The sequence below is a fragment of the Magnolia sinica genome, chromosome 7 (genome assembly GCF_029962835.1).
Source record: "Magnolia sinica isolate HGM2019 chromosome 7, MsV1, whole genome shotgun sequence".
Classification (NCBI taxonomy): domain Eukaryota; kingdom Viridiplantae; phylum Streptophyta; class Magnoliopsida; order Magnoliales; family Magnoliaceae; genus Magnolia; species Magnolia sinica.
This window is the reverse complement of record NC_080579.1, coordinates 63,127,228-63,141,001: the sequence shown is the minus strand read 5'-3', so window position 1 is coordinate 63,141,001 and position 13,774 is coordinate 63,127,228.

The following is a 13,774-nucleotide window of genomic DNA, read 5'->3' as shown; positions in this document are numbered from 1 at the left end:
TTTTATCCTCAAAATTGACAAAACCAGAACAACAAAAATGCATAAACATCATCATATATCTATATATCAATCATCAATCACAAGAGAAGGCAATATAAGCAATCACTCATTGAACAAATCTCGGCCTCGCACTCCCAGGATGCCTTGGCCTTCGAATGATGACCCTATTATACCTTCACCAAGGGAATGACCTTGGTCCTAAGTACCTACTCCTTTCTATTTAGAATATGAATCGGCTGCTCAATGTAGGAAGCTTCGCCACAGACCTCAAGTGGCTGCCAATCAATCACAGGGATAGTGTCCGACCCACATTTCTACAATATAGAAATATGGAATACATCGTGGAATACGGACAACTTAGAAGGTAAGGCAAGCCTATAGGCCACAGCGCCTACGTGCTTGGTAATCTCAAAAGGTCCAATAAATCTTGGGGCGTGCTTTCCTTTACACCAAAGCGAACCACACCTTTCATAGGTGAGACCTTGAGATATACCATATCCCTGACTGCGAACTCGTGGGGTCGACGCCGACGATCAATAAAACTCTTCTGTTGACTCTGAGTTGTGCGTATCCTTTGCCTGATAACATCAATAGCCTCCGACGTCTGCTGCACAAGCTTGGGACATAAGAGATGATGCTCTCCAACCTCTGTCCAACAATTAGGAGATTTGCATGGTCTACCATAAAGTGCTTCAAAAGGAGACATGCCGATAGTCGCCTGATAGCTGTTGTTGTATACGAACTCGGCAAGGCGCAAATGCTCATCCCAACTGCCCGCAAAGTCAATCACGCAAGCTTTGAGTATGTCCTCAAGGATCTGGTTGACCCTTTTAGTCTGCCCATCTATCTACGGATGATAAGCGATGCTGAGACGCAAAGTGACCCCCATCGCCTGCTGAAAACTCCTCCAAAACTGAGATGTGAATCTGAAGTCTCGGTCTGAAACGATCAAAATTGGGATGTTGTGTAGTCTCACTATCTCCTCAATGAACGCCTTTGTAAGCCGGTCCATCGACTAGGAAGCACGCACAGGAGTGAAATGAGCTGACTTCGTCATAGGATCGATGATAACCCAAATGGTATCATGACCGCGCTGAAGTCCTTGGCAAACCTACGATGAAGTCCATCGATACGTGCTCCCACTTCCACTCTAGAACGTTCAATGATTGCATGGGACCAGGGGGTCTCAGGTGATTGGCCTTGACACGCTGGTATGTGTCACACTCGGCCATAAAACTATAAATCTGGCACTTCATCCCTTGTTAAAAATACTGCCTCCTCATATCACGATATATCTTCATGGAGCTCGGGTGAATAGTAAGTCTCAATCGGTGTGCCTCGATCATCAAATCACGACGCAACTCTAGCACGTCTGGGACACACATTCGACCTCTAAAGTGTAATCCACCATCGGAACCAATCTTCCAGTCTGACTGCTCTACAGATGTGGCCTCTACTCTATACTCCTAAAGTGACTAGTCCGTCTGCTGAGCCTCGATCACCCTAGCCACCAAAGAGGGTTGAATCGACAAGCTCGAAAGATGAATAATGGAAGACTGCAGACGGAACTCAAAGTTAAACTCTGAAACATCCTCAAGCATCTACCACTCACCCACCATCATCTGTGCCACTAGGCCTCATGGTTGACGGCTGAGCCGTCCGCCACCATGTTTGTCTTGCTCGAGTGGTACTGAAGGTCGAAATCATAGTCCTTCAACAGCTCCATCCATCGCCTCTGACACAGGTTCAACTCGAATTGTGAAAATAGATACTTCAAGCTCTTATGATCCGAGAAGAGCTCGAACCTGACCCCATATAGATAATGCTTCCACATCTTTAGTGTGAAGATGACCGCTGCAAGCTCCAAATCATGGGATAGTTCAGCTTATAGACCTTGAGCTGGCACGAGGCATACGCCACTGGCTTCCCGTGCTGCATCAGTACAACACCCAAGCCAACTCTAGAGGCATCATTGAAAACAACAAAACCCTCACTCTCATCAGGAAGAGTGAGAACAGGAGCGGACGTGAGGCAGTCCTTCAACTCCGTAAATGCCTCCTCGCAGGCATCACTCCAGACAAACTTAATGGCCTTCCATGTCAACCGGGTCAGTGGTACCGTAATACGGGAGAACCCTCGATAAATTGTCGGTAATATCCCGCTAGACTAAGGAAGCTACGGATCTCGGATGCATTCGTGGCTAGCCCCACTGACGTACTGCATCAACCTTCGAGGGGTCCACAACGACACCCTTCCTTGTCACCACGTGACCGAAGAACTTTACCTCCTCCTGCCAAAACTTGCACTTTTCCAGCTTCGCATACAACTAGTGGGCACGGAGGGTCTCCAACACAATCTGCAAGTGCTCAACATGGTCCTCTCAAGTCCTCGAATATGCAAGAATATCATCAATGAATACTACCACGAACTGATCAAGGAATGGCAGGAAGACCTCGTTCATCAACTGTATGAATACGACGAGCGCATTGGTCAGTCTGAACAACATGACCAAAAACTCAAAGTGACCATAGCGCGTCCAGAAGGCCATCTTCGAAATGTCCTCTTCTTGGACCCGAATCTGATGGTAACTGGAGCACAAGTCTATCTTGGAAAAATACTGTGCACCCTATGACTAATCGAACAGATCATCAATATGAGGAAGCGGGTATCGGTTCTTGATGGTGACTCTATTGAGCTCATGATAGTCCACATAGAGCCACAATGAGCCATCCTTCTTCTTCACAAACAATATCGGGGCTCCTCAAGGCGAACTGCTGAGGTGAATGAAACCTAACTCCTGGATCTCATCCAACTGCTCCTGCAGTTCCCTCAACTCCAACGGTGCCATCCGGTAGGGGGCCTTCGAGATAGGCACAGCACCGGACACCAAATCAATCTGAAACTCCACCTACCGACATGGCGGCAAACTCGAGATCTCCTGGAACACATCCAGGTACTCGCAAACAACTGGTAACTGCTCAATACACCCTGCTACAGAATCCTTGATGACAGAAGCCAATAAACTAGATAATGGCTCTCCTCTGGGCTCGATGACAAACTGGAATACTGGTAAGCCTGGAATGTGAAACGTAACTGTCCTCGCGGCACAGTCTAAGATGGTACAATACTTCGCAAGCCAGTCCATACCCAAAATAACATCAAAGCCTGTCATTAGCATCACGAATAGATCCACAGGAAGGAACATCTCACCCATTAACACCGGGTAAGAAGGACAACAATGGGTCAAGACAACGAACTTCCCCATGGGAGTCGAGACTGCCAAGGCCTCAGACATAACTCTGATAATACCAGTCGATCGGCAAAACTGCTCGGCCATAAAAGAATGGGAGGCACCAAATTCAAATAAAACATGAGCAACACAAGCAGAAACAAGAAGAATACCCTCGATGACTCCACTGGTCGATGACTGCGGGTCCTGGCCCGGTGCCTACTGCGCAGAATAAAAGCGGCCTTGAGTTGGTAAGGGGAGCAAACTGGAAGACTGTGGATCCGGAGTCTGTGCCTGCTGAGCTGCAATACATACATGACCCAGGGACTGGACATACAGATATCCTCTCTGTTGCTGTTGCTGTTGTTGCTGTCTCTGCTAGAGAGAACTACTTGGCTGCCTCTGCTGCGAAGGAGGAGCCCTAGGAGTAGCGAGTGAAAGCCACGCTCTCTGTTGTTGCTGAGGAGGATGAGGAGGAGGCAACTGTGTTGGCCTCTGCTACTGAATGGGGAGAGGGAACTCACGCCTCAAATGTTCGGCCCGTCCATAACCGAAGTAAACACCAGAAAATGGGCCGAAAGATGGATCAGCTGGCAATACTGATGATGATGAAGGAGCTACTGACTGAGCCGTAGGCAATCGAAACCCTGATCTACCCCTCTATCTCTACTGACGATGCTGCCTGGAATTGCCGACTGGTGCTCTCCTCTTCCGATCTCCACTGGAACTCTGCTCTCTCGATTCTAGGTCATAGTCCAGTCCTCCTCATAAACCAACGCTCGATGGACAACCAGATCGAATGTCTTCAAATAATGTCCCACCACACGACTACAAAGGGCAGGACGAAAGCTAGTCACAAAACGATGGGTCCTCATCTTCTCATCACTGGTGAGGTGAGGAGCAAATCTAGACAAGGCCAACAAATGGGCCTCATACTATAACACTGACAAATCTCCTTGAGCCAGGGTCTCAAACTCGTCTGAACATGCTCGGGGAAGAATTTCTGGTCAAAACAGACCACAAATTCCTCCCAGGTCCAAACAATCTGAGCCCCGACCATCCTAGATACGGACGACCACCAATGACGGGCCTCACCCTAAAGAAGATAGGTCGCAAGGGAAACTCTCTGAACTGCAGGACACTGAATAGTGTCAAAAATCCTCGCAATCTTAGTGCGTCATGCCTCAGCGGCAGAAGGGTCAAGGTCACCACTGAACCTCGAGGGATCATGCTGTCAAAACTCTCGAGATATCACGCTCACACGCGGCAAGTCAAACTGCCCAGAAACCTTGGCTATAGTAGGCTGACGGGTCTGTAACGCGGTGGCAACAAACTGCATCAGCTGCTGAAAGTGCTTGACTTATATAGGCACTGTTGAAAATGCAGGAGCGGCACTCCCCTCGGGCGGAGATAATGGTGCGGCCGACGGAGCAGGAACCTTTATAACCGGAATAGCAGGCTGAGGAGGGGGAATTAGTGGGGGAACTGGAGCAACTGAGGGAACGGGCGCTACAAGATCAAGAGGAGCCTGAATCAGATCCTCAAAAATGGGAGCAAGATGCGCTCGAGTAGAACGGGTATCTTAGGCGCCTCGTCCACTGGCACCACGACCATGGGTGACATGACCATAGGTGCCACGTTTAGGCGGCATCATCTACAAAATAATGATGACACAAGGAATTAGGACAATTACAGGCAAAATACAGAGTGAAAGGAAGGGTCTTGGGACACTACTTGTCCTATGCTCTTGACAAACATGCAATGTTATCCCGAGTTATTCCAGAATTACTTGCTATGCTCTGATACCAACTCCTGTCACGCCCTAGACTCAGTAACCGGACTCACAAGGAACCTGATACCAGTTTTGGCCGCAACAACCCCCTTAGTACCCCATTCTCGGCTCCTAAGGCAGGTTCCGATTCTAGGATCCTACAAGGAAGATTTTCATAACAGTATAATCATTTCCAATATGAGCATACCCAAGATCACAACAAGTATATCTGAGAATAACAAAGGCACACATCACAAAATCCACTACGAGTTTGAACTTTTACAGGCTTTCATAAGGTCCAAATGGACATATATAAAATAATAGAAGAAGGAGAGAAAAGTTTGTAACACCGGGGTCCTCAACCTCAGCTTTAATTCAAGCTCTATCGCTACGATGCCTACCTAGGATCTCTTGCACGCATCAATTGTGCATAAGCTTATAGAAGCTTAGTGGGTAGTGCAAATGTGTGACAATGGTGCATAGAAGAATATTAGGAGGTATAGGAAGAGAAACATGCTCAATGACAATATCACAAGCCTTACCAAGGCTTATCATGAATAAGATGCAATGAGTACTGGGCATCATACCAAGGCAATGCATGAAGGGGCTTATACAGCCGATGCGAATGGGATGCAAAATAATGTCAATGCTCATAACCAATCCCCATATCAAGTATATTCCCAATCATAAGGAAATCACTGGGGTCGATTACACTGCTGGATGATTGTCGCTCTACAGACGCCGCATAGTCAAATGAGCATAACAGACCTCACCACCCTACATGCGGACGGCCAATCACTAGCAAGGCCTGAAGGTAGCGGACCCATTTACGAGTTGGTTAGACTTAACCTAGTAATGCTTCCTTAAATCAGGTGAGTAAGGCCACACCCCTACCCAATCGACAACACGACAGTGGGAGTCACGACCTAACGGTATAAGGCCCTTGTGCACTCATAGTTTCCACTCGGTCACGGCATTGGGGCAGATCCTTGGTACCATGGAAGTTTTAAAATTTTCACCCATGGGCATCCTATGCACCCGATATGCTCAAGTAATATTTTCGGTATCCACATATACAGCCATCCACGAACGTCCCTATGGACGCAAGGCCCTAATGAAGTAAGGGCGGTATCATCATGAAATGCGATGTCAATGCATGAGTCACACATATAGATCATGCACAAGCTTCAGGCACTCATTGTGCATAAGAGGAGAAACTCCATCCCTCTATGACCACCAACAATGCAATTAATTCACACGGATGATACATATGTGTCACAATAATGTAAATGCGCTAACTATAGAATATATATTCCTCTTTCCTAAGGAGGGACAAGATCTAGACACATAAATAGGTACTCAAAGGAGAAGTGAAGTCCTCTAGTGGGGCCCCAATACTTTGGGGTGGCCCACAAACTAAGAGAGTCATAAAGTCTCAATGGAGGAAATGGTCCTAACGAGGTCCAAGGTGGGCCTTCAACCACGTATAAGGGCCTTATGGGCCTACCTTAGGGCCACTAAGGAGGACATTAACCTCAACTGAGTCCCAAAAGGTAGCCCGCTAACTACACGCATAGTGGGCCGTACGCAAGGCCCAACACTTAGGCAACATGATGGGCCCTTAAACAAGGTTTGGGCCCAACCAAAAAGTTCATGAGTCCACTCATTGTGGTGGGCCTAATGGGCAGCCCATTCTTTCAAACATATGGGTCATCCTTACATTTAAAACAAGCAAGTTGGGCCTCACATCTCGGCCCAAGCATGGATTTATTTTAAATGGGCAAGTAAGGGCCCAACTACTTGAGTATTTGACCCATGAAACCCATCACAATAGTGTACTATTTATAAGCCCAAAAGCCAGGGGTCCATCAAGAAAATTCTAAGTCAATGGGCCTAGGAAACCCAACATGCAATTATGAACATTGTAATCCCAATTGGAGTGGGCCTTAAGTATGCACTAATTACGCCCAAAATCTAATTAAAAAATAAGGTAAAATATGTGTAACAATTTCCCCAATTTTGGTAGGCCTTGCTGCCCCCAAACATCTATTTATGGGCAGCAACCATGGGCCTATTGCTGAAATTCCAGCCCACCCACAATCTGGCATTACTGAAAATTTAAAATTTAATTAAATTATATGTTTATTTTAGTTCCTGGTGACCTATACATTCACAGGGGGGGTCCACCAGATAAAGGGAGTAGATGGAACACATAACTCAGATGGGCCATGCTACAAGACTGGACGTCTAGCAACAGCCCAATGGGGTGGGCGTCCCATTGTGGGCATCCCTATGAGCCTAGGTATTTGGTCTAAAAACTCATCCAATGGGCCCCAAAATAGAAAATTACAAAGGGAGGATGATTACTGCCCTATGAACCCCATATGGATGAATGGTGGGATGTAAAATACATTAAGGTGAGCCCACAAAGTGGCTTGGACAGCCAGCTAAGGCTGGACACCCCAGCTTGGGCATCCCAGCCTGGTGGGCCACTCCAGGCCGCACCACGGTCGATGTTAGGACCCGATGGCCCTGAAAATTTGTAGGATGGTCCTTCCATGGGTGGCCCACACCTCTAAAAAATATCTTAATTTTTGTATGGTCAGAAGTATTTTAATTAATTTAAATAAAACAGACTATTTAGAAAATTTGGTTAATTTGGATGTCCCAACGTGGTGAGCCGGTCCAGCCCTTGCCTCGGTGTGCACAAGGGTCCATTGACCCTAAAATTTGGTAGATGGGTCCTACCATGGGTAGAACACCTCCCTGTAAATTTTATGATTTTTGTACACTTAGAAGTATTTTAATTAAATTCAGAATTACAATCTATCTAGGGTAAAATGTTGTTGTCCATGCATTGTTTATGGGCCCAAACTTCATCTAGGAGGGGAAAAATGGATGTTTAGTATTTTTTTCATAAAATAAAGTAAGGTGGGGTCCAAAAAAGTGGCCCACCCTTTAGAGAAACTAAGCTAAAGTTTGTGTTTTTCCCTCCATACATGTGGGTTGGACAGCCCAACAAGGTGGACCACCTACCCCTATGGGCCTCCCTTTTTAGGTACCATTTCGTGGGTCATCTGAGGTGTGACCCACCACACCTCAAGGTGGGGTCCACACCTTCTCATTACACTCCATAATCATTAGGAAAATGTGGAAATCATGATCCAAAATCCATGCCAAACATTGAACATGACAATCCATGTAATAGTTCAGATTTTTGGACAGCAATACATGGCTAGACATATCAGCCTATATCTCAATAATATCAGCAATAAAAAGGGTGTGTGGCCTTCCTTAGTGGGCCTGAAATATGTCCATATCATGGACTAAGACTAGGACACTTGCTTGCATTGATTAAGGTGTCCAAGGATCATGGAGTTAGGTGGTAGGGGCATCACACCTTGCTGGATTTTTTTTGGGACATCCTAGGCCCACCAAGTGGGCCACACACACATCATTATCCACACATCAGAGAAAAGAGAAGAAGAAAAAGGCAATCCGGCCATAGGGTAGGGCCCTGCCACTAATGGGCCCTCCCAAGAATCAATCTCAACCATACAACTATGTTAATTGAACATGCAACATTAAATTAATGCATGCATGATCTATAATTAGAATGGGTGGTTGGGATGTCATCCCAACATGACTTCTAGGGTCTAGATGCCCTTGAAATGAAGTAGATGATACAATACATCATGATGGGGTCCGTGGAGAATGACCCCATCATGTATCATGATATGCATGTAGGATGGGCCAAAGGGCCACATCCATGGGGTTAAATGGGATCGCCACCATAGATTGGTGGGTCCCATATGATCTACACAAGAAGAAATAAGAAGATTTAAAGGTAGAAAATTAAATCAGCAAGATCATAGTTACCCACTTGTGATCTCACTCCCAAACTTCTACTCCATGAAGCTCTTGGAGCAAAGAATGGATTTCGATGGTGGAGATCTAGTTCTAATGGAGGGATTGGGAGTATGATGGAGATTAGGGGATGGAGAAGAGAGGAAAAAATGGATGTTGGAGAGGGAGGAGTTGCTAGCTATGGGAAGAAAATGAGAGGGAAGGAAAGATAAGGAGAGAGAGAAAAGCCATCATGAGTTTGTAAGAAAGTAATGATGCATATGGGAGGAGATTACTATGTTGTAGGTTTTAGACTAGGCTTAGGTAGTGAGTTGAGTGGATAGTGTTATTTCATAGAATTGTGTAGTGTGTGTGGTATGCATGGGGAATTGTGCCATGGAGGTGGTCCACATGCATTTGCACAAAAGTGGGCCACATGATCAAGGGTCATACTATGTAATGCTCATAACTTTTGATCCATAAGTCGGATGGACGCACAAGACACATCGTTGGAACCGCAGCGATGATGCAGACAAGATGACATAGGTCTTGGGTCGATCCGAGTCGATCGAGTCAGGTCTACATGACCGGACTCAAGGATGACCGCAAACACAATCTGAGGGTCGCGGGTTGCAGGAATTTGACCGGTAGGACTGTGGGACTATAAGAAATGAAATGCATACTCACACACACAGGCACATGTAGAAACTCGGGTCGGGTCTTACTGTAAATAAAGTACAAGATAGGCATAAATAATAAAAATCCATCACCATAATGCACAAAAGAATTATAGTGGTTTGGTGCCTAATGCACCTACTCCACTCTAAAAATTACTACTCTCGTAATTTTCACTTTCAATATTTCAAGGTTTTCCCAAGGTCACCTTAACAACCTGGTACAGTTATTACGATTTTCATGAGCTATCATAATCAAAACCACTTTTTGATTTTCACGGGATCACAAACAAACCTACTGAGATTTTTGGGCTATCTCGGAAAAACCCAAGCTGAATATAAATAAACAGACAATACTTATCTTCGATTGATGAGTCGAAGTAGTAACTATAGCTTGAATGCAGTGATCTTCTTCTTGGGATGTAGATGAAGTCATGTATGAGTTCAACCCAAAAAGAAATAAAGGAATCTAATGTATTTTCAATGAATGATACCATAATGTTGTGAATTCGATTCTCTATTTCTCAAGCAGAGTATGGATTACTCTATTAAAACAGTTTAAACTAACTTGAGAGAGGGAATAAAATTAGCTAAAATAAATATAAAGATTACAATGCAAATAGCTTAAGGAGGCTTGGACTATCACTCTTTTCAACAAGATAGATCTATGAATTCTCATGTGTTATGAAGAGAAGAAAGAGCCTCTGTTTATAGCCAATGATCTGTACAGTTCGGGTGGCCCAATGGTCAGTTTGGCTAGCTAGATTTCAAATATCACGTTCCACTGGACCTCTTATTTCATGGGATAAAGTCTTTCAAAAATTCGGTTGGCCTAGACCCAAGTTCGGCTGGTCGTACCTTTGGTTTGGCTGGCTGACCACAGGGTTCGCACCATGCCAAAATCACGAAAATTGTGACGTATTCCACACAAATGGCTTGGTTTAATGACGGATTTAATCCGTTGCTAATGGAAAAAGTCCGTCGCCAAGCCCGTCTCTCGAAAATCCACAGTCCAAATGTTGTGGAGTTTCGCGACAGACCAAAATCCGTCGCTAAAATCTGATTTACGACTGATTTTGGTCCGTCATAAATTGGCGACAAACTAAATCCATCGCAAATTTTAATTTTGCCATGAAATATGATCAGTTGCTTTTTCCCGCCCAAAATACCAATTGGCAATGCTTTTCAGTTACTTTTGCGACGGATCATGGTCCGTTGTAAAAGGACTTTTGCCTTGAACATTAATTTTTTTCAATTTTTTTTTTTAAATATGGTGGAAAATTAAGTTTTTTTGTAGTCTAATAATTGCTTTGTAATAGAATTTCAGTGGTTTAATTGTATATATTTGTATCTAAGATTTTTTTTTTTAACAATTGATTAAATGCAAAATATATATATATATATAATAATAATAATAATAATAATAATAATAAAAATGATATTTAAAACTAATATTTAAATGATTTGTAATATCACATGAAAAAGAATATTGAGAAGTTTACAAAATTTAACAAAGTTTGAGAAAAAATGAGATTTTGAAAAAAAAAAAAAATTGTTATTTAATAAAAATCTATTTTGTGGGAGAAAAAAAAAAAGAATATTGAATAAAGTTGATAAATTTGAAAAAAAAGATTTTGATTTTGATAAAAAAAAATAATATCCTAGAAAAGACAATTAAAAAGATTTTAAAAAATGTGAAAATTTTCACAATGTTGAAAAATGAAAATATTTTGAAAAAGAAAATGAGAGTTTGTATTTTGAAAAATAAAATCAAATCGAGAAGTTCGATAAAAATTGACAAGTTCGAAAAAAATGCTTTAAAAAAATGGAGAAGTTAGAAAGAATTGAAAATTTTAAAATAAAATGATATTAAAAAATCGATACTTTATTTTTAATTTCGTTTTGAAATGAAAAATAAAGAAGTTGAAAATTTTTGTGATTTTGAAAAATAATTTAAAATGTTCAAAATTTGAAATCAAAAGAAAAAGTTATTTATAAAAACACTGAGATTTTGAAATATATATATATATATATATATATATATATATATATATATATATATATATATATATATATATATATATATCATTTTAAAAAAGAAAATTGAAAAGTTGAAAACAAAATGATGCTTTTAATGAAAAAAAATTGGCATTTTAGAATTTTTGGGAAAAAAAATTAAAATTTGTGAAAATTTTAGAGAATTTGTATTTTTTTCTGAAATATTTTATAATAAAAATGATATTTTGTTAAAAGTTTTCAAAGAAAACTTAAGATTAAAAAAATATACATTTTGAAAAAAAAAATGTAATTTTTAAATGGAAATTGAAATTTATCTGTGAAAAAAATTAATAAATTATTAGGCACATCCACTAATTGAACATTTAACCATTTTTAGACAATCTAATTAGTCCAGATTGAAGAATAAATAACTTCAGATGTTTAAATCAAATTTCACTCAAATTGTTGATCAATCTTGTATGCCCAATATCTTTCTCATACGTAGTTATCCTGATCGGGGCGAGTAACTAGTCAAATTGAGGGTATTGATCAGTAAAATAGAGTGAATGGACCAGACATGTAAAATGGGCCAAATATTCTGGTCAAAATTGTGACCCAACTTATTGACCTCATGAGAACCTAAGAATTGATGTTAGTAAGTTTTGTGGGCCCCATCATGATGTGTGTCGAACATCAACACCGTGCATTTGATGTGTCCCCTTTAGGTTATGAGATATCTCAAAAATCATCCGTATACGAAACTCAGGTGGGCCATACCATCTAAAACCATATGAAGACATCCTAAAAAATATAAAAGCACTTAGTGGGGCCCACATGAGTTTTGGATGCGGCTAAAACTTGGTCTGACCCCTCATCCAAGTCGGACACACATAATTAGTGGGTGGGATATGTGAATCACATTTAGGCAAGCCCAATATATAATTACAAATGTTTTAAGGAAACCCCTCTCCACTACATTTAGGTGAGTTACTCGTTACCCTTATCAGAGTAAACTCTGTGGGGTCCACCGTTATTTATTTATTTTATCCACTTTGTTCATCCATGTTAATAGATAATTTGCGGTCTAAAGAACAAAAAGGAAGCATATCCAAAGCTCAAGTGGACCACACCACCGGAAATAGTGTGATTGAACCTCTACCATTGAAAATTTCTTGGAGGCCATAAAAGATTTGGATCAAGCTAATGTTTGTGTTTTCTCTTTATTCATATATTTTTGATATTATGAACTGGTTAGATGGTAAATAAACATTACAATGGGCCCAAGGAAGGTATCAACGGTGGAAATCATTATTCCACACTGTTTCGTGTAGCATGGTGCACTTGAGTTTTGGATTAATCGAAATTTTAGGATCAACCCACACCATTCATCCATTTTTTGAGATCATTTTAGAGAATTATCCAAAAAATGAATCATATCCAAATATTAAATGGACCACACCACAAATAAAGGGACGGATTGGACCACAATTCTTTGTAAGACCCATAAATTTAGGATCAACCCACACCATCCATCAATTTTTTTACATCATTTTAATACTATATCACATAAATGAGGTAGATCAAAATCTCAGGTGGACCACACCATGGGAAAACAATATTGATTGAATGTCTACGGTGCTCATTGAATTCCCACTGTTTCCTCTCGTGTGGTCCAGTTGAGTGTTGGATATACCTAATTTTTGGTCACACGTCCTAAAATGATCTTATAAAATGGATGGATGGGGTGAATTTCTCACAAACATCTCGGTGGGCCCCACCCAACATCCTTGTGGAGGAACTTCGTGTTAAAGGCTTTCGCAGGAAATCCTTCCCTCTCCCGGACGCGGATCAGCTACTGACAGGTTGATTAGAGAGACAGGCATCACTAAGTTCTATAGCCCCATGATGATGTATTCTTTGTATTCACTCTGTCCATCTATTTAGAGAGATCATTTTAGGGAAATAGACAAAGAATGAGTCTAATCCAAACCTCTAGTGGACCACACCACAGAAAAGAGTGGGGAGAGTGACGCCCACCATTAAAAACTTTTAAGGCTCATAAAAGTTTTCGATCAAGATGATACTTGTGTTTTACCTTCTTTCATGTCTGTGTTAACTTGTGAGCAGTTTGGATTTCAAATAAAATCATGGTCGGCCTTAGGAAGGTTTCAACGATGGCAATCACTCTCCCCACTATTTTCTATTGTGGGGTCTACTAAAGCTTTGGATCTGCCTCATTCTTTGGATAACGCCCTA